Consider the following 21781-nt stretch of genomic DNA (forward strand, 5'->3'; position numbering starts at 1 on the left):
GGCAATGAATGTACAAATGTGCTTTACACAATTGATGTGTGTATGGATTGTGATAAGAGTTGTATGAGCCCCTAATAAAATGATTTTTTTAAAGTGTCCTGAAAACATAAAGCAGGAGGCACACCTAAAACCTCCTTCCAACCAAAAGAGAGGAAGCCAATAACATCGCTCCCTCCACCGCCCTGCCCCTACTCCCTGCCACTCTCCTGCTTCCTCTACCCCATCCCTTAGTGCAGGCAGAATCCTATTACAGTTGTAACCACCCCCTTTGGGCCTGTATGTAGTGTGGCTACCCCTCTTTAGAAATCACCCAGATCTCTGTAGTTCACAAAGTTCACCTCTGATTCAGTAGACCAAATAGCCAGAAACTTGTCCTATTCATCAAAAGCAAAGGCCCTTGCAGTCAGACCTGGAACATGTGGACATAGCAGAAGAGGAGGGCCTTAACCTTGACGCAGCGACACTATCACATTTCGGAGTGAACTTTGATACTTGGAGGAATGCTTGTACTGTGATGGTGGGAGGAGGGAGTTTGGGAAAACTGGAATGTCCCTAAGCCAAACTAATAAACTCACTACCCTTGAATTAATTCTGATTCATAGCAACCCTATAGACAGAGTAGAACTACCCCTTTGGGAAGTAAATCTTCATGGGAGCAGAAAGCTTCATCTCTCTTCCACATATAACCCACTATTGCACAAAGGCCGCTTTAGGTCAAATTATTAGCCCTTCCCAACTCACTTTTTACCAAAGTACTTTGGGTACACCTTTATTCTAGCACTTGGCACAACGTCACAAGATCCTTTACTGTGTTTAGATAGGCCCCCTGGCTCCCTGTGGAGCTGAACTCTGCTGACTTGTGTGTCTCCTCAGCAAAACTCTAAGGGACTCTGTGGGAGAGATCATCCCCTATATCCCAGCTCCGTGTTCAAAGTGCTCCCCACACTGAAAACATGCTGCCCTCAAGTGATTCACAGTCATCCTACAGGACAAGGTAGAACTATTGTGGTGGGTTTCTGAGATTGTTACTCTTTATGAGAGTAAAGAACTTCCTCTCTCTACGATAAGTCATGGGGGCTTCGATTGTTCCCCAGAATGTAATATAACTGAAGGAATTAACCAAAAGCTGGTATTGCTTTTTCCAAAGAGCTATCAAACTGATCTTGACCAGGAATAGTAAAATTGTCTCCAATAGCCAAAGAAGTGATTTAAACAAATAAAATGGACTATGGTGAGCAATCTGCATTTGTCTGAAGCTTCCTGTCTCCACACTTCTTCAGGGAAACCGTATAGCCATAGCCTTCTGAATTCCAGGAATGCCTGGGAACCCTCGTGTCCATATGGAATATAGACAACTCAATCAGAATTACTCCAAGAAGTTGTAAGCATTAAGTGAATCAAACAAAAATCTGCCGCGAGACCAGGTACGTTCAATAAACTACCCGGCCTGTGGTCTGAGCCAGACCTTCCTACATCCTCACCAACCCCATCTCCACATGACCTATTTTACACCAGAATAACTGAAATGTACATCAATGAAGGGTCTCCTAGCCTAACGGTTGTACTATTTCCTCATCTAACCTATAAATGTAAAATTAAATAAATAAATGAATTAATTTTCCAAGTCGGTATACTCTTTCTCCCAATACCATTCCAATCTAATCCTTTCAGAATGATTGTCCCCCTTCTCCTTTAGTGACAAGTTACCGATTCCCAGTGGATTCAACAAGCAGAATAGACCCCGGTGTCTAAATTTCATCTCTACGGCTACCCTTCTCCATTTGTTCTCTTCCTTTGTGATTGATCAGGCACCAGAGAAAATGGCAGAGAGAGGGGGGCCTTACCTCTGTGGTGGCGAGGTCACACACTTTGACCTCATCCTGCCGGGTGGGATTTCCATCCTCATCCAAGAAGCATCACCCTTCTTCCCCCACTGCAATTTGTGGTGCACATAGGGATTAAGCACCCCCAAAGAAGAGACGAATTTTGTTCTCTGGTTGTGTAGACCAAGGCGATCAAAGGGAAATCACTTTCACCTGCGGAAAAAAACATTGAAATTGTTAACTCCAAGGAGAAAACACATCCACAATGCCCTGCCTCAGACTCCATGCTCTGAGCCCTGTACTAATCACAACCCTGTCGTAGAGCCCAATCTGTTTCTGATTTGCTCCCTGTAAAACCATCCTCCTGTTGGACACGTGGACAGGCAGCCATCACAAAGCCACAGGACCTAATTCCCAACCTCTCTTAGAACTTGATCGAAGCCATGAACCTAGAGGCCAATGAAACAGCCAAAGGTAAAACTACCCATTTCTGTCAAGTCCTTTCCTACTCATAGTGACCTCGTGTGTGCCAGGGTTTAACTGTGCTCCTAAGGATGTTCAAAGGTAGATCTCCAGGCATTTCTTCTGAGGCACCTCTGGCTAGCCTGGAACCTCCAACTTTCAGGTTAACAGCAGAATGTATTGGCCATAGGCACCACCCAGAGACTCTAAAGTTAAAACTAGACACTAGCATTAGGGCTTCAATCATACAACTCTCACACTATTGTCTTTCTAGTTAATTCGCCCAAGATAGGAACATCTAAATGAATGCATTTCAATAACCATTTCAGAGACCCAATTCTGTCTGTTGCTGCCCTCCTAGAATTAACATCCCTGAACTAAATTGAAATCGATATGTTTCTAAGATAGGCCAAGTTCAATTTTGCTTTATTTACTCGCTTTTATATTTAATAGATCAGAAACAACTAAACTGGATAACACAGAGTCCTCTGGTTAATGCAAGTACCTTGTGTGCATGTCTGGGGTGTGGGAAGTATTTTAAGTTCAATGTAAAATAAATAAAAAGATAAAATTCAGTTACTCTGTCTGAATAAATTAAGAAAAGTTAAAAAAGAAAGAAAGAAAAAACAAAGTCAATTTCTAAGCAAGTGTGCCTTGCCTCATGTTGATACACACCCATAGATTTGTACTAGCATCTAAGCATCATCCACTGATGTGCATGTTTTCCAATCAGCTTCAAGGCCCAAGAGAGGGGAGCAAAGGGGAGAAGAAAAGACTAGTCTGAGTTCAGAAAGGATATAAAAGGCTTGAAAAGCGTGCCTCTGGCAATGCCAGTTGCGAACAAGCACTCATTAGAGCCAGACATGCTGTTAAGCACTGGGCTTACAAGCAAGCTACAGCTCCTGGCCCCCAGGAGCTCACAGACTTAAAAAAAATAATAATAATTACCAAGTAATGGTGATCTAACACCTTCAACAGGGTAATGGAGAGAAAGAAACATAAGTTCTGAGCTGGGCCCAAGGATGAGCAGGGCAACGTCAGCACACGTGGCTCTGTGGAGGGTGGACTTCTATCCCTAGTCGAGGCGAAGGATCCAGAGGTGAAGCACAACTCCACCCGGACTGAACTTCTGAGATAACACTCCTGGCAGGGGAAGTAGACATACTGCAACAGGGGTCACGTCCTCGGTCACAGCCTCCCGGGGCAACACATCACTGGATCTGCCTCATATCCTTGCGTTCAATGAAACACAGAAATGCTGCTACACTTCATTCACAGAACAGCTCGTGCACACGCTACACTCATCCCTGCCCATTAGGTGCCATTCAAACGTAGCACAGGCTCAGGGGAGGGAAGAGAAATATGGTTGGGAGATAATTAATCAACTGCAAATAACTGCTTTCATAATGAATGAAGAAAAAAATGAAGTGTTTCGGCTACGCAGCATTTCTAAGAAACCCCACCCCCTTCCTAGCAGTAAGTTGTACTGACTCATCAAAGAAAGGACAGAGACAGACTCGGACAGTAACTAAATCTTTAAAAAAAAAAAACAACCAAAAACAGAAACTAGACCCTGGAATCTCCTGCACTCTGAGCCAATATTTGATGAACAAACAACATTCCAGCCTGTTGTTTTCATAATTCCCATGCCTTGCCCCATTCTCGACCCCTGTGGCTCTCATCCAAAAGAACTGGATCAATGAAAGAGAGGCAACAGCTGTCAGTACCCCTCAGTGCACATCTATGTCAGTTCTCCCGCTCTTAAGGTATGCCCATTCTAGATGACTGGGAACCCAAATAACTAGCAGTTATAGAGCCCCTCTGTCCTAAAAGTTTTAAACACACTATCTGTATCCTCCACCACTGCAAGTGCCAAGAATCCCAGTTTGGGAGGAGTTCATTTTACCTGTGCATTCAGAAGTGCATCTATGAGCAATGACACCAAAAGCAATTCGTTTTAAATTGCTGAATGATCTCACAGCTGGTGACGAGAACTGCAATGGCAAATAAAGACTGCTCGGTGGTTCCCCCGCCCTTCAAGTGGTGCCCAGAACACACACCAGACCTTAGATATGCCTCTGTCTGGATCCTTCCACCAACTCGTGCTCCTGTGGCACCCACATCGAGACCAAGCGGCAGTGGTTGGGAGAGATCAAGCAGACACTGCATGGTGTAAACTCAGGAAAGGTATACTCCCGGGTTGCATCTTTGCACCATACTTACTCAATTTGTATACTGAACAAATATTCTGAGAGTCTGTACTATATGAAAAAACAATGCTGTGTCAGGATTGAAGGGAAGTTCATTAACAACCGGTGAAAGGCTGATGGTACAAGCTTGCTTGCTGAAAGCAAAGAGGACTTGGAGCCCTGACTGATGGAGGTCAAAAACTGCAGACTTCAGGATGGACTGCAACTCAGTATAAAGAAAACAAACTTCCTCTCAACTAGGGCAACAAACACCATGATAAATGGAGAAAAGATTGAAGTTGTCAAGGATTTCATCTTGCTTGGGTCTACAATCAATGCCCATGAAAACAGCAGTCAAGAAGTAAAATCATGCACTTCATTTAAATGATGTAGATTTACTGCATTGGGCAAATTTGCTCCAAAAGACGTCTTTAGTGGTAAAGAATAAGGATGCCACTTTGAGGACTAGGGTGGCACCTGATCCAAGCCAGGGTATTTTCAATCACCTCATAGTCATGTGAAAGTTGGGCATTGAATGTGAAAGACTGGAGAAGACTCAATCAATGCATTTGAATGATGGTGCTTACAAAGACTCCTGAAATAACAAACATAATCTGTTTTGGAAGAAGTACGGTCAGCATGTTCCTTAGACATGAGGATGGCAAGACTTTCTCTCACATTCTTTGGACATGTCATCAGGAGGAGAGCCCAGTCCCTGGAAAAGGACATCATGCTTGGAAAGTAAGAGGCGGCACAAAAGAGCAAGACCCTCGAGATCGAATGGCTTGGTGGATGGCGCTAGACCAGGCAAACATTGCAAACAGGGTAATGTTTACCTAGGGGTGCCACGAGCTGCACTGGATAATAATAGCACTCTTTTCAGAAGTAAGTGGACACATCTTTATCCTGTGGCTCAGCCAGTGGGTTCAAAGTGCCAAACTTTTGGCTAGCAGCCAAGCATGCTCACAACTGTGTCTTTAGGAGTCCTATGGCTCTATTAGGGTAGAAATTCACCCTCTACTCAGGAAACTATTTTTCCCAAGCACCTCACTTAACAAAGATCACAAGGAAAATGCAAACTCAACTCTGCCTGATTGCAGCTAGTATCAAAATTCAGCATCCACTCTTAGCTGTTGGAGAAGGGCAAGAAAGGATCAGGAAAGGTAGGCAGATGGTGGCCCCAAAACAGGCTTTGAGGATGAAAAAGAAAATATGTAGATCCCAAAGATTCACTCCTTCCTTTTGAACAAGCCCACTGAACATTTCCATTTTTATAGATTGTAACCTCCCTACTCATGCTGACCTGTTCAAAACAAGGAAATAATGTTTTATGATTTAATAATTAAGCAGGATTCCAACTTTGCTGGGCAATTCAGAGGAATTCTGGCAAAACCCATCAAGCTCACTCAGTATTGTTCCCCTCTGTAGAATTCCTCTCTTCCCAACGAAACGCAGCGTAGTTTGCATCATCCTTGCACTTTCCCCTAGCCTGGCCAGAGGGAAATGACAGCTGCTCTTATTGGGAGAGAAAAGATAAAGATTTGATGACATCCCAAACTCTCTCATCATCAAGAAACCTGGCATCTAATCTTGGAACACCACCATAGCAAAAGCCAATGGACTGCTCACCGGACGCTGGATTGCTAATGACTCCCAGCCCTTCCAGGACTCAGAATCACAGGAACAAGAGTGCCTTCCAAAAATGAGTATAAAACCAGGGCCTACCCAAACAAAGAAGACACGTGGTGTGACTCTGCAGCAGGGAGCAGGTACCGCAATGGGCGCACGCAGCACACCATCCTCTGTATACCTGCCCATCTTCTTCTTTGGACATGTGGGCATGTTGGAGCCCTCCTTAAGATGGAAAAAGCCTCCAGTTATGAAAAGTTTCTTAATAACATTCTGATCATCCCAACGCCTAGCATCCCTGTCACTTAGGGGTGCTTAACACATTGTTTTATAGAACAAAATTAGCGGCCCCAAGCCAACAAGGGTAAAGGGTAGTTTAATTAAGAAAATCAGTGTGCGTGATGAAAGGCAGTGTGTCAGCAATGAAACCAGAGGGGGTGGAGGAGTGTCAAAGACCGAAGCTGATTGCCAAGACCCATTTCTGCACGGCCGACAGGAGAAGAGCCTTCTCCTGACAACTCAGCAGAGTTTCCATCATTACTACCAGGTGCCCTTGAGTCAATCCCTGTCCACGGCACTTCCATGTGTCCCAGCAGATCCATGCACCATATGGTTTTCAATAATGACTTTTGGGGGGGAGGGGTGGGCGCGGTTAGGTCACCAGGTTTTTCAGTCTGGGCAACTCCAGCTAGACTAGAAGGTCGAACCTTTCAATTATCAGCCAAATGTGTAGACAGCTTGCACTACCCAGGCCTCCTTCCTCGCATTGATGATTTCCTTTTGCTGAGTCCCGCCATCGCCTCCTAATGACCTGGGTTCTGACAGCAGCAAGCATAGGAGCTATTCAGGCCAACACACAAGTATCCAGGCTGTCGGCTCGTTCCATTTATCAGTAAAGGTTAGGAAGGGAGATCGAGGTCTACTGACCCAGCTTACTGTGTTTCCATTGATTCCAACTCCCTAAAGTCAAGCAGCTATGAAACACCTAGAAGTGAATTTCTGAAGTCGCAAAAGACCTAGCCTCTGAACTGATGATGAGGTTACTAGACAAATGGTCCCTTTGAGCTCCTTCCTGGCAGCTAGTCAACTTCCCCGAGGCTACCTTGACCTTTCACCCTTCTACAGCAGAGTTTCTCAAACTTGGCACAAATGACATCTGGGGCCAGACAATTCCATCTTGTGGAGCTATCCTGTGCATGACGGGATATGTAGCAGGGTCCCTGGTCTATACCCACTTGATATCAGTACCAACACCCCCACCCAACCAGTTCAGGATGACTAAATATGTCTCTAGACATGGCCAAAGGCCCAGGAGAGCAAACACACCCATGGGTGGAACCACTGCCCTACAAGCAGAGTAGAAGAACCTCTGACCATTGTGCAAGACTCGGAAGGCCCCACGGGGTCCGAACACAGAACAACTGAGGGTGCTGCCTACGCTGTTGAAGCTGAGAACATTCTCAAACACGTGCTCTTTTAGAATTCCACGGGATTTCTGGTGTCAGATAAGGAGACCTGTTGTTCTGTTTTTGTTTTAATGAAGGAAGATAAAAGTAAGTTAACCTTTTGTGGAAACTCAGAGCTTGTCTCATGTCAGTTGAGGCTAGCGATTTTCTCTCTAAGTCGACCGTGCATTTTCTAACATGTGTGGTGTCAGATGGCATGCAACGTGCAGGCACTAATCTAGTTTCAAATGCATGGCCTGCTACGGTGTTCTGCAAAGAGCCCTGGCGGCATAATGGTTTGGCTACTAACCCAAAGGAGGAAAGGTTGGCGGTGTACTTCCATGAAGAAGAAGCCTTGGTAAATCAAGAGAGACAGCAACTGGACAAATGGCTCCTTGGGGGTATGGCCGGGAGGTTGGTAGAAATAGGAGGCTCATAATGATGAGTACAAGAATGAAGAAAATGTTCTACAATTGATGGTGGGGATGAGTGTACAACTCTTCTTGATGTGATTGAACTATTGAATTATATGATATGTGAATTAGATACCAATAGAATTGTTTTTGAAAAAAAGATGGCTGCCTAGGGAATTCTACGGTGGGGTTGCCCTACACTGTCACAGAGGATCACTATACGTCAAAAGTCTCCTTGTCGGTATCCAACAACACAACTTTCTGCAGGCAGCCGTACTCCCAGGAAACATACCCAGTCTGGCCCAAATGCCAATCTTGTGGAAACCTGTCACTGTTCCAAGAAAAATTCAAATACATGTCAGTTTTGTATTCTAACCACTATAGGCTAACCACTAGTCAGCAATCACAGACCAATTTTCAATACATTCTAAGGAGACCTGGTGGTGTAGTGGGTTACTCATTGGGCTGCTAACCACAAGGTCAGCAGTTCAAAACCACCAGCCACCCCACGGAAGAAAGAAGAAGGAGGCTTTGTCCTCTCATAAAGATTCAGTGTCAGAAGCCCACAGGGGCAGTTCTGCCCTGTTCTCTATGGTCACTATGATTCTGAATCAACTCCATGCCACCGAGGCTGTTTTTTTTGGCTTTTGCTTTTTATGAGAGGAGTAACAATTAAAGGTTTAATTCATCCCTACCTCTTTCCTGCTTAGCTAATGAGAATTGTTGTCCAGTGTCTTTCCTAAATAAAGTTAAATTAGCACCATCAAACTAGAGTTGGATTTAAGATGGTAGAATAATTACACTTAATACCTAAATCCTGTAATCCAAAGTAGCTGAAAATTTCAACATCTACCAGTGGATTCAAAGAATGGTTTATGAAGACTGTTTTTCCACATGATCAAATTTCAAGAATTGAGAAATCCTTGGATTCACAATGATTTGGGGGAGGGGACAGCAGTGTCCTCCCCAAGAAGGAAATAAATATTTCTTTAGAGCCTAACATATTCAGTGACTAGAAATAAATTGATAATGATTCCTTTCAGAGAAAACCAAAAGATGCTTTCTAAAGCAAAGTGTCCATTGGATTTGAAAGGTTAATAAAAATGACATTTCTCTCAGCCATTCAGAACGAGTGTAATACCATCTCCAGACCAATGTACCCATGGTTCATTTATAGGCATCATAAACTGCTGTTCGTTTACATTTGATTCATGACAGGTACTATGGAGAACAAAAGACAGCACACGGGGCTAACCCCCAAAGAGCTCCCAGGAGGAGAAATCAGTCAATACATGCATGTCATACAAGGTGCAAAGAAGTATCGAGAAGGCACTGGGAAGTTCAGAGGAGGTGGAGGTCCTCTGAGTAGAAGTAGAGACAAGGGGAGTGTGGTAGTTACATAATTTCACGTCAACTTGATAAATAGAATGTAGGGATGGAATCTAGCCTGTCAATCAGGTCACAAGGTAACACCCACCAAGAGGATTCTGGGGACTTCCTCTTTTTTCTCCTGGGAGGAGGACCACACCCTCTCTGCTACACATTCCTGTTAACAAGCCACATGAAACATTGCTGATGACAGCCAGAGCCCTGGAGTTATGTCCACTGCCACTGGATCCACAGGACTTTCCACCCACCGGCCTGTGGATCTCCCTGCATTTGACATCATTTCATGTGCTGTGTGAGTGTGAAGAGAAATTTATGGGCTAATATCGAACTTATGAACTTGATCTGGACTGGGCTGGGAAGTATTATTGATGCATAATTACTACTTGATATAAAGTTCTCTCTTACACACACACACACACACACACCATGAGTGTTCCTGGATTGGTTTCTCTAGTCAACCTGGACTAACACATGGAGGAAAAACCCACAAAGACAAGAGGGAAAGAAAGCTTGTGGTGCAGAGAGTCAAAAGTAGTTCCGTTGGGCCAGGATGTAGCGCTGTGATTTAGAGGTACTGATATGGAATCTTTGTTTTTATAATATAAGGAATATTGTCTGTACTGTCCTACTCTAGTAGGCCATGTTACTAGACCGGGAGACTGGATGAAAGAACCATATTCCTGGCCTGCTGACCTACTTAGCTATGTGAAACCAGTAAAAAATATAAAAACCGCTCCAAAGTAGTGGTATTCCTAAAATAGCTAGGCTATATTCTAGGATCATATTGGGTGCACCAATGCACCCAGAGCTCGTGACCAGAAATGGCAAGCAGTTGATTCCATCTGAAACACAGACAAGGATGAAAAAAAAAAAAAAAAGCTCACCACCATCGAGTCAGTTCTGACTCATGGCGACCCTATAGGACAGTGTAGAATTGCATCCGGGTGTTTCCAAGACTAACTCTTTACGGGAATAGAAAGTCTCATCTTTCTCCAACAGAATGGGTGGTGGTTTTGAACTGCTGACCTTGTGGTTAGCAGCCCAAAATTGGACATTAAAAACTGTATAAACCCATCTGTAGACAACTGGACATCCCCTTACGGAAGAGTCGCGGGGAGGAGATGAGCCAGTCAGGGTACAGGGTAGCAATGATGAAACATACAACTTTCCTCTAGTTCCTAAATGCTTCCTCCCTTCCCCCCATCCCCACTATCATGATCCCAATTCTACCTCACAAATCTGGCTAGACCAGAGGATATACACTGGTACAAAAAGAAATTGGAAACACAGGGAATCCTGTGTTGATGATCCCTTCAGGACCAGTGGTGAGAGTGGTGATACTAGAGGGGGAAGATAGAGAGGAGGAACCGATTACAGGGATCTATGTATAACCTCTTCCCTGGGGGACGGACATCAGAAAAGTGGGTGAAGGGAGACGTCGGACAGTGTTAAGATATGACAAAATAATAATTTATAAATTATCAAGGGTTCATGAGGAAGGGGGGAGCGCTGAGGGAGAGGGGAATCCGGAGGGAGGGGGGAAAATGAGCTGATGCCAGGGGCTTAAGTGGAGAGCAAATGTTTTGACAATGATGAGGGTAGCAAATATACAAATGTGCTTTATATAATTGATGTATGTATGGATTGTGATGAGTTGTATGAAGCCCCAATAAAATTATTAAAAATAAATAGATAAATAAGATAAAAATTGTATAGGAAAATAGCTGTGGAATGCAGCTTTATTCTGACACGCATGAAGTTACCAGGAATCAGAAGTGACTTGTCAATAGCGGGTTTTAATATGCCCGCCACTTACCAGTCAGAGCAAGGGTCCATAGAAAGAATTCAGGAAGTCCTTGAACTGAGCTGTGAGGAAAACTTTTCACTTCCAGTAATCTTTAAATGAAATTTGACAACTCCATCCATTAAAAACACTGGCATTGGGTCAGATCAGTGTTAGTACCTTTGACTAGCGGTTATGTGCTGGGCTGTGATCCATATGGTTGATGGTTCAAAACCACCAGCAGCTCTGTGGAAGAAAGACTGAGCTTTCTACTCCCATAAACAATCACAGTCTCAGAAACCCACAGGGGTCACTATGAGTCAGCATTGACTCAATGGCAGTGAGTTCGGTTTGGTTTGGACTCTGCCCCAAGAACAATCCCTAATCATTTTATATCATATCAGTATTGCACAAATATCTCAAAATGTCATTTACTCTTCTTATTACTTTGAAATCACAATAGTCATAGACCTACTTCTATATCTCATCTAATGATTTAATAAATAAATGCATACATTACTATATCATAAACTTGCTTTAATATGCTAATATTTCAATACTATTGGATTCCTTCATGTCCTGTACCATTTATTTTTTGCCAGTAAGCATGTTATTTTTTAAAGTGGCCTACAGGCTTCCCAAGAGAGCACAAAAGAAGGTTAAGTACACCTCAAGGCCTTTCTGCTGCCTGTTATGTACCTAGAATGTTATTTCCCCACAGGCTGCCTGGCTTCTTTCCTCCAATCCTTGAGGTTTTTACTCAACTGATACTTCTTGTTGATGTGTTCACTGGCTACCCTATTTAAAACCTTCACTGGTTACTCGGTGGTGCCATGGTTACACAACGGGCTGCTAACCGTAAGGGCAGCAGTTCAAGGCAATCAGTCTCTCTCCGCGGGAGAAAGACTAGGCTCTCTTCGCTCTTAAAGAGTTACGATCTCGGAAACCCACTTCTGCTCTGTCCTATGGGGTCGCTAAGAGTCAGAATTGAGGCAATGGCAGTTTGAGTCTGAGTCTTCCTAAAACTCCTATATCTACCCTGCTTTTTTGAACCCTCAACTGCCAATCAAAATGCCAGCAGTGGGGACCCCCACAGTGTCTCCACGGGAGAAAGATGTCCCAGTCTGCTTCTATCAAGATTTCCAGCCTTGAAAACGGTATGGGCCAGTTCTCCTCTCTGAGCAGGAAGCACCTCTACAACAGCAGATGGGTGCAGCAGAAACGGACTCCGCATCATCCTTTCCTCCGGCTCACCTTGGCTTGCTAAGTCACTCTGATAGAATACCTGCTGCAGTCCAGAGTCTGAGCATGGAGCCCCTGAGCTCCCCCAGGCTATAAAAGCCCCTGCCTGCCAGTGGAGGGGCGAGACTTAAGTCAGCCCTGCTGCCACCCAGAGCTCACCTCACAAGTAAGTGCCTTAATGAACGCCTTTACCGTAAAGCTGCCAGTCCCACTCGACAGTCTCTTGGCTTCTTCCATAGTTGGAGGCAAACTTCGAGTTAATGATCTGTGTCAAGCTGCTTGGTGAGCAAGCCAGGAGGCCACAGAAATAGCTCGTAGGAGAGAGGCATCCATGGGAGAAAGGCCAACAGCCATAGGAGAAATCCCCGATTAGCCAGTGACCTCTACATGAGGAGGCCTGGCCTATATGCTTAATGCATTAGGGCTCCAAGATGACCGTGGTGATGCCCTGAACATACCAAAAATCAAAGCATGCTTATGGAAAAGCATGTCCCTTCATCCATGTGTGTATGTGTGTGTGTCGGGTACGGGCGATCTAAGAGAGGGGCAATAGCAGAAAACTGGTTGGTGCCCTGGAAAGTTCAGCTGGTTACCAATGCCCAGTTGGCCACCAAAGCCCATGGAAGAGCCCTGCAGGAGGACCGTGTGTGGCCACAAGTGATAGAGATGGGAGAGGAAAGAGCTTGGGAAACGCACACAGGGAGAGCATGGAGCATGAGGGAAGGAGCCCAGCCACACACCCATCAGCCACCACTGCTGCTGCCACCTTCCCTTCATAAGCTGGAGAGCCTGGAAAGGCGCAGTGTGTCTCTGGGTGCAGGGCCTCAAGAGCAGCAAAAGTAAGCAAGGGCTAGGCACAGAGAATGCTGGGAGCACTTGCATGTGCGGCATGCAGGGAAGCCACTTTCTGAGGCTGGCTGCCTTCTACTCCCTTTTTCTCTCATCCCCTGCTCCCCACTTTGACAGCAAAGTGGTAGATCCCCAGCAGGGCCTGTGCCACAGTTAGTCCAAAGAAGCTTCCCTCAAACCATGATAGATACAGACAAGGACTCCTTTGCTGCAGAAATGAAAGGGAGCATCATACAGGTGCACTCACTCTCTTGCAGCACCTACACGCAGCTCCCAGCTCTGATCAGGAGACCAAAGTGAAACTGAGGGGGTTAGAGAAACGTGGTCCCAGCTATGGGAAAATAGAACAAAGGTTGATGATCCACTGAAGGTGGACTTAGTTGTGAAAATGGTAGTAACAATTTAGAAAAATTTGAAGCTTGAGCAACAATATCACCTTCTGGGTCCTTCTTCCACTTGGGAGGAAGTGTCCCTTGCCTCAGAGTGGACCTCACCAGTCCATGGGGTTGGAGTCCTGTAGGAGAACCAGAGGCCTCACACTGAGGTCACAGGATGACCTGGCTCTGCATGGCAGGAGGATAGAGTGCACTCTTGTCTTTGGAAATCCTGAGTAGTTTCAAATTTCCCACTGGCAACTGATGGGTATGGAGGAAAGTCTGTCTGTGCATGTCAGGCCCTCCAGGTCCCATAAATAGCATGTACTTCCCCTACGACAAGCCAAGTTCAAATTTCCTGAGGACTGGAGTATATTCTAAGGAGTGCTGGTAGCACCGCCGGATAGGCACTGGGCTGCTGTGGTAGTTATATAATCTGTTGTCAGTTTGATAGGATTACAAGTGAAGGGGTGGAGTCTAGGCTGTCAATCAGGTGATAGCCAATGAGGCCTCTGTGTGAGCACGGCCTTCTCCTAAGGATTCTGGGAACTCCTGTATTTCCTCCTTGGAGACGGGAGACACTCTGTCTCTCTGCTGACTCCCTGGGAGACGCTCTACTGACAAGACATGTGGCACTACGCTGATAGACCCTGTTTGCTCCCATACCTATCTATAGAGTCAGACACCCTATAATAAGCTCACTATGAGGTGGAACGTGCTCAGTGGCAGGGCTTGTTTTTTTGTGGGGTGGGAGTGTAGTCTAAGGGTTTGGCCTGGATCACTTCTGCTGGAGAGTTCTACCTGTGGGTGTGCATGATGAAGGCAGGGCTGGGTGACAGTGTGATGGGAAGCAGTGACTTCCAGCCATTGCAAAGCGTGGTAAATGCCAATCTCAGCTCACTGCTATCCAATGGGTTCTGACTCGCAATGACCTTCTAGGGCTCACGGGACCTTACAGAACTATCTCTGTGGGTTTCCAAGGCTGTAGATCTTTACAGGCGCAGAAAGCTCATCTTTCTTCCCAAGGAGCAGTGGATGGGTTTGAATGAAAAACCTTGTAGGGAGCAGCCTAACAAGGAACCCATCGTGCTACCAAGGCCAGGCACAGCGGACTGTCCTGAAGACAGAGAGAAATCACTGACACTATTCTCAGGACTGAAAAGGGTACATTACCTCCAGGAAGCTCACAGTGCTTTTAAAAGTCCTGTGGGGCTCGTAAAGAAACCAGATGGATCCTGGTGTATGGCCATGGTCTATAACCAGCTTAATAAGGTGGTTCCCCCATCCACACCACAGTGCTAAACATAATGGCCCTGTTAGAAACCCTCGAGACCAGGGAATATATTACGCTTGTTCTACCAGACTAATGCATTCTTTGGCATCCCTTGAGCCCCATCTTCTCAAGACCAGTTTGCCTTCATCTGAGAGGAGCAGCAATGGACATCACTATTACTGCCTTAGGGAGAGCTACATAGCCCCACTCTTTGCCATGGTACGGCTGCTAGAGACCTAACTTTTCTTGCCCTGCTACTACCTGTTGGCTTTTAAATATTGATGACAGCATGTTAATGGATGAAGATGTTTCTGTTACTGTCTCACCTAGGTGCTTTAATCACTGATGTACAGAAGAGAAGATGCTCCCTGGTGGTCTAGTGGTTAGCAGGTATTATTCTCAGAAGAGAATGGGCCATAAGCCCTCAAAAGGTACAGGAACGGAGAAAAGCAGTGAAACTTCTAGGAGCTGTGTGGTCCAGAGAGGCCTGGGTACTACCTTCATTCCGTAAGAGACAAGCTTACGCTACTCCTGAATTGCCATAAAAAGTGCAGGTCTTCATGGGTCATTGAAGGTCTTCATGTCCCGGGTGGCCCAGTGTCAACTAATAAAAAGTATGCCTCTTGGAACTGAAGCAAAGGATAGTAGCCAACTTTCAAGAAAGCAAGACTGGGTTGCACAGGGCCAGTGCTGGGTACAGTCCGGGAAGGGCTGCCTTTCAGATTGCACATAAGCAGCACCAAGGATGGCTTGGGCTGGACTTTGTAGCCAGAGTATGATGGAACTAAATTCTCCCTAGGGTCAGGGTGCCAACCGTGGAGGGGAACCGAAAACCAGTACAGTCCCATAGAGAAACAAAAAATGGTGCCTATAACACTCTGCCAGGTGGAATCACTAACAGGGAAGGAAGTTATAACCCTTCACACAGCTTTACCCATTAACGGGTGGATCCACAGACAAATATAGGGAACACAGCCAGTTGGGAACCACCAGGTGGCTTCTATAGAGCCACTGCACCCAGGGAAGGAGCAGAATATGCTCCTGTGTGTGTAGAGTTACCCGCTTAGCCAATGCATTCACATGCACATGAGAGAACCAGGCTGCTAACTACAAAAATTCTATGCTAGATATGAGATGCCCAGAAATACTGATAGTGACCAGAGTACACACTGTATAGTGTATACAATTGATCTGCTAAGAATGAGGCACAATGGCACTATGACCTGCCTTCGTCTCCCATGCTGTGGATCTGAGGGAAAGAAATAATGCTGTCCTGAAACAATAGATGCACACCATTACAGACAAGGTTTTCTATAAAAGTGGACTAAGGGGCTTCCTGAGGGTTTGGAGTTGATAAATTTGGCTCCCACTGGGGCCAGTACACCAGTAGTCCAGTACGCCAGACTAGAATCTCTAGTAACTATGTTCTAGAAACATATCAGGACCTGGCACCAGGAAATGGAACCGTGTATTGGTGCTAATAGTGGCTGACCCACTAAGGTGGATTGGTCCCTCTGGAGATGGAGGATCCAGGTGGTTTATTGTGAAAAACCCACCATCCTGCTACTTGGAAATCTCCCAACCGCCATGCTCCACCTGGACCGGGACAACCACAATATCATGATGGATTGAAGTGTGTCTCTTTGTCTTGCTCACAGCAAAACAGGCGACTTTATCCACAGCCTCTCCAGCAGTCTCTGCAGGGAAGCACATAAGGTACACTCCGCGGAGAGAAATACTCAAGGCAGCCACTTTTCGCGTCCCCTGAGGAGAAGCCATGATCCTAATAGAAGGGAAAACTTTACATCGCCGCTGTCCTCTAAACATCTGTCATTCTGTACAACGGTAAGTAAAAACACATAGATCCAAATCATGTAACCCTTTATTCATAAAAATGAATCTATTCTTTCTCGACATATCTTCCCTCTAGGTCTGGACACATCTGAAGGTAATATATCCATCTCTGTGTCCCCCAAAGGATTCTGTACTCTTCAAATGATACCACAGCCATGCAGCAGTTTGGGCATCCTCAAAGAACACTAACCGTTTTCTTTGAGTTTACGGACACACACCACACCACACCACACCCGGCCAAAGCGCTGAAAGTTCAAGGTCAGGGTTGGAAGGTGGGTGGGATAAAGGTTCCCAACAAGGTTCTCATAGAACAGCCCCTGCTACCCTCAAAGTATGATGGGAAGCAGTTCCTCAGTGCACCGGTCCTGGCATCTTCTCACCAACACAGTTTTCCTGAAACTGCTTCAAAATAAGCGCACATGGGTGAGGGTACAGTTGTTTGCTCCTTAGGTACATGGGACAGGAGCAGCACCCTCCACAGTTGATGGCCCATGGGAGAATGCTGATGGCTCAGTCATGGTTGTTGATGAAGCAATGGCTGGCCTGTCTTTCGTGAGACAAACAGACATGTGCCTCCCGCTCCCTGGCTAAAGCTGCAGAAAGCAGCAGTCTATAAACTTATCGGTTCCTTCATGTTCCCAACCTCATCTTCCCCTCCCATCTGTGAATAACTTGGCTGATGTATTAATGCTTCCTTATAAACCTTCAAAGAATTGTGAACTGGCCCATTGTGTAATCCTGTTACGAGTTGCAGGTTACATGCAGGAAAAGTATTTAAGCCTGTCTCTATATTAATTTACATGCATGATTACCCTGTGTATTTTGAGGAAGTCTATCAATTACCCTTTTGGAATTTCCAAAAGCAGTTGTCACACTTTCTGAGCTAACAGCTCTGTCCTGGATTTAAGTGGCCCAGCAGGTCTCTTTGGAAGCTACTGCTTTTATTGGACGTTTTGGGGAGATGCACTCCAAAGACTAAGATAAATGTATCAGTGAGAAAATGTGTCTGCAGTCATTCACAAGTCGCACAGATATGTTTTAACACATCTGGTTGAGCCAAAACTGTGCATGTATGAAATGGAACCTTAAGTAACAATACATTTTTGACTTATCCTTCTTTGTCTTGCTCTGCTTTCTCCCCTTCATGGCTGCCGATGTTTTCCGAGATTGGACTCCCAGATTTGCCACCGTCCATCACAAAATCAGCTAATGGATAAGTGGCAACGGTTTGTCCCAAGTCCTGAAGGCATGCCTTAGCACAAGGAGCCTCTGGCCCAGACTCATTGGGTAGCCATGAGAGACAGAGGGGGGCATGCTTGATCCTCTGTAACAAGAGAAAACAAGGGAGGAGGGGCACACAATATCACCTTTTCCCGGGACCTAGACGATCTCAGAAGCCTGTTTCCCAGTAAGACATCAAATCACCTTCCACTCACAAACATGAAAAGGCATTTACCACCTCTGGAATGGTTGGAGTTACTCGGTCCCCAAACAGGGTATATACTGGGGAAACCTGCTTCTGTCTGTGCTGAACCAAGTAAAACCCCATAGGTTCCCTTGTCTTCCTCCTCCTGCACAGGACCCCGGATGTCTCACTGGCAACAGGTGACAGTGCCAAATGCTGCTGATTGTTTTCAGCATATAGCCCACCTGACTGCAGGAGCATGCCTCATGCTAACATCACCTGATGGAACGGGGGGCCACTACTCGTCACTTTGATTCCCAAGGACACTGTACCAGAAATTTGCCCTATATAGGGGCCATTAGGGGATCTGGACCTCAACCTCTGAATGACCCCATGGTAAAGTCCAGGTGAACAAAGTGCAGGGATTTCCCCTGGTATGATGACCTGTTTCCACTACCTCCTTGGGTCCTTAGAAATACGGGGATACATTAAAACTCTAACAAATTTGGCTAAAGAGGCTCTGGTGAGCAGCAGAGAAAGTCTGTGGCTATTACCGCAAAACCACCCAGGTGAGGAAGGTAGAACCACGTAGCTCCAGACATCATAATACCTGTTCAAGGTGAGACATGAGTTGTAGTGAAGGCTGAATATTGCACCTATATTCACAACCACCTGATTTATTCAGTCATATGAAGCAGCAGAGAAGAAAAGTCTTGGACTACTCCAATGGCTTATCTGCTCTGGCCACATGGCTTCCTCCTTCCCCTCGAGCTGGTAAGGATGTCTGCTGGTCTTGGTCTGTCCCTGGGATAGGACAGTTTTCTGTTTTTTTCTGTGTTTGCCTGTATTACAGCTGTGGTCTATGCCCCCACGGTAGCAGTGCTGCTTGTCACTACCTACATAGTTATAATGTATCCTCTAGGGGTCATGGGGGTGGGGGTGGGGCATGGAAGAGATGGGCATGCCAGATTGTAAAAGTCAGCCTCAAGGGGTGGACTGTAAGAGAAGCAGGTTTTTGTAAGGCCAACGATAGCTACCCTCTTGCTTTCGGATCGCTCACTTCCACGTCGTAAATCATTTTATAAACACCTGCTGACGTAGCTTTAAAAGTCCAGAATCCTGGTTTTGAACCCCTCTGTTCACCAAAGCTTTATGACCCTGCTGGGAGCTATGGAGACTCAACTCGGGCTGGGCTGCTGCCCAGAGCTCATGTAATAAATAAGCCCCCTAATAAACTTTTTTTTTTTTACCAGAAGCTAGGAGCTTGGTCAACCATATTCCTTGGTCTTTCAGCCCCCTCCAAATTTAGAGTTACCAGTCTATGTTGAGACAGTAGGTTTTTGTTTGGTTTGGTTTGGTTTGGGGGTTTTTTAAAAATAGACTTAAGGAACCCTAGGTCACAGGGTTAATTGCATGGCTGGTAATCAAAAGGTTGGTGGTTCTAAACTACTCATTGCTTCTCAGGAAAAATGATGTAGATGTCTGCTTCTGAAAAGATTGTGATCTTGAACATTCTATTAGGCAATTCAACCCTGTGCTATATTAATCTGATCGACTGGATACAACATGACTTTTCTGTTTTAAGATATCCATTGAAACATACATTTTGTTTCCTTTATCTAGTTTGTTGATATAAGTTTATTGATATAAGCATGTGGGCAGGAATTTTTTATTAGTCTTATATACTACTGCATTCGGTGTCTTTAATCTTTTCTAACACATAACGGGTGTATAAAAATTATTAGTTGAATCAATTAACAAATTAGTGAGTTCATTGATATTTGTCATACAGCTACTTCTGTTCCATGTCAAATGTTAACATTTCTCTTACCTACTGCATTGTTGGCAAAATGAAAATTCATAGCAAGTTTATGAAAAATCATAGCAAATGTATGAAAAAATCACAGCCACTTCCATTGGTAGTGACGGAAAATTCTGTTCTTTTCTTCTTTGGTGATAACAATTTGTGATCAATTTGTGCTAACACATTGTGATCACAAATTGTTATCACCAAAGAAGAAAAGAACAGATTTGTCAGTCACTATCAATGGAAGATTGTTCCCCCTTAATAGAGTTTTCATTAAAGACAAGATAAGTGAGTTCTAAGATAGTCACACACATGCTATTAGATCAAGTTATATCATAAAACAAATACAAAAAAGGAGACAGAAAAATTGGAGCTATGGCTTACAACCAATAAAACACTCACTAACCCAGATTGCAATAGAAGTGATGCTGGTTGATAAGATCATTACACAGCTTCACTTGGCAGGTGATAAAAAGAATTAGATAGTATTCACGTGAGGGAGGGTAATAAGTCACCACAGTTACACTGCCCAACTTAGCCTACAACTGTTAGAATGTAAGATGACTTATTTTAAGGCACTACTGCTCACCTATTAAAATAGCAAAAGTGTATTTAACATTGATAAGACTCAAACTTGGCAGACATCTCTTAACAAACACATAATGAAGGACCCAACCCTATGCCAAACCTGAAGGTGGAAGAAACTTTCTTTTAAGAAGAGCAGCCTTGGGTTATAGGATAGGGTTTGGTTTTTTTTATACACCAGCAAAAACTAAAACCAGACTCCTTATAGTTTTTATAAAATGCACATCAAGGACAAATAATGAAAGTGCTATTTTATCGCACATAACACCCTTCATTGGATATACTGAAATCACGTAATAAAAATAAATAAATAAATAAATAAGACCTCCCAACCCCAAACTCCTGAGTGCAACACAATTTCCTGTAATTATATTCTTCACTCATTCTTCTTTCCTCTGCCAACCTTCGTGTCCCAACACTCTATGAAGTATTTGTGCCTCTGACTTCTCTCTCTGCGGCACTTGTCACGGTGGCTTCCCCTGCTGCCACCATTCAATAACTTCGCTTACTCTTGTTCTCCCCAACCTGTCTGAATGATCGTGCTGCGTTTCCCATGACACTCTATTTCCTCTTCCCAAATACGGAGTCACAAGGTAAAATACCCACACTAGTCGGGCAGGTTCCTGAAGTGAGCAGGGCATGCCTGGCCACTGTGGCAAGCTAAAAAGTACTGGTCCATCCCAAAGGGAGCTGCCTCCCCTCACCTGTGGCATCAGGGGCCAATCACCCAATCTATCAAAACTACTAATGAATCTCCTATAGAGGGGATAGCTCTCCATTGTTTAAAAGGCAATAACAAATGTTTTCACTATTGTAATACTTTGACCCAAATCAAATTCGTAGCCTACATACAGTCCACACACCTTAAGCTGTGTCATCTCTTCACCCTTTCCCAATCCATGTGTTCCCTTTGACCACTTTGCTCTTCTCTAGAAATTTCTTATTGCACCATGGTTTCAACAACAGAGCCTCCAGCCCTGACCAATACTGTACCTTGAACCCACATGACTCCCCACTGGACATGTCTGTCTGAATGTTGAACTGGCATTTTACAAAAAAAAGAAAAGAAAAGAACCAAAATATTCCATTCACCCCATCCATATACTCAGGATATTATCGTTAGGTGCTATAGAGTCAGCTCCGACCATATGTAAAACAGAACCAGAGTCAGCTCTGATCCATACTGACCCTATGTGCAACAGAACCAGAGTCAGCTCCAACCCACACCGACCCTACGTACAACAGAACCAGAGTCAGCT

General features: G+C 44.8%; 1 protein-coding gene across 4 annotated transcripts in view; it reads right to left on the reverse strand.

Annotated features, from left to right (window-relative positions):
• KCNS3 (potassium voltage-gated channel modifier subfamily S member 3) overlaps nucleotides 1-21781 on the reverse strand; it is a 78090-nt gene that overhangs the window by 16979 nt on the left and 39330 nt on the right. For all 4 annotated transcript variants that reach the window (XM_045286935.1, XM_004696049.2, XM_045286936.1 and 1 more), the window contains exon 2: nucleotides 1845-2036. The gene's annotated coding sequence lies outside the window, so the exon portion shown is untranslated. The remainder of the gene's footprint in view (nucleotides 1-1844; nucleotides 2037-21781) is intronic.

This window comes from Echinops telfairi, unplaced genomic scaffold (genome assembly GCF_000313985.2).
Source record: "Echinops telfairi isolate 266 unplaced genomic scaffold, ASM31398v2 ScPeMD7_9;HRSCAF=40, whole genome shotgun sequence".
Taxonomy (NCBI): Eukaryota; Metazoa; Chordata; class Mammalia; order Afrosoricida; family Tenrecidae; genus Echinops; species Echinops telfairi.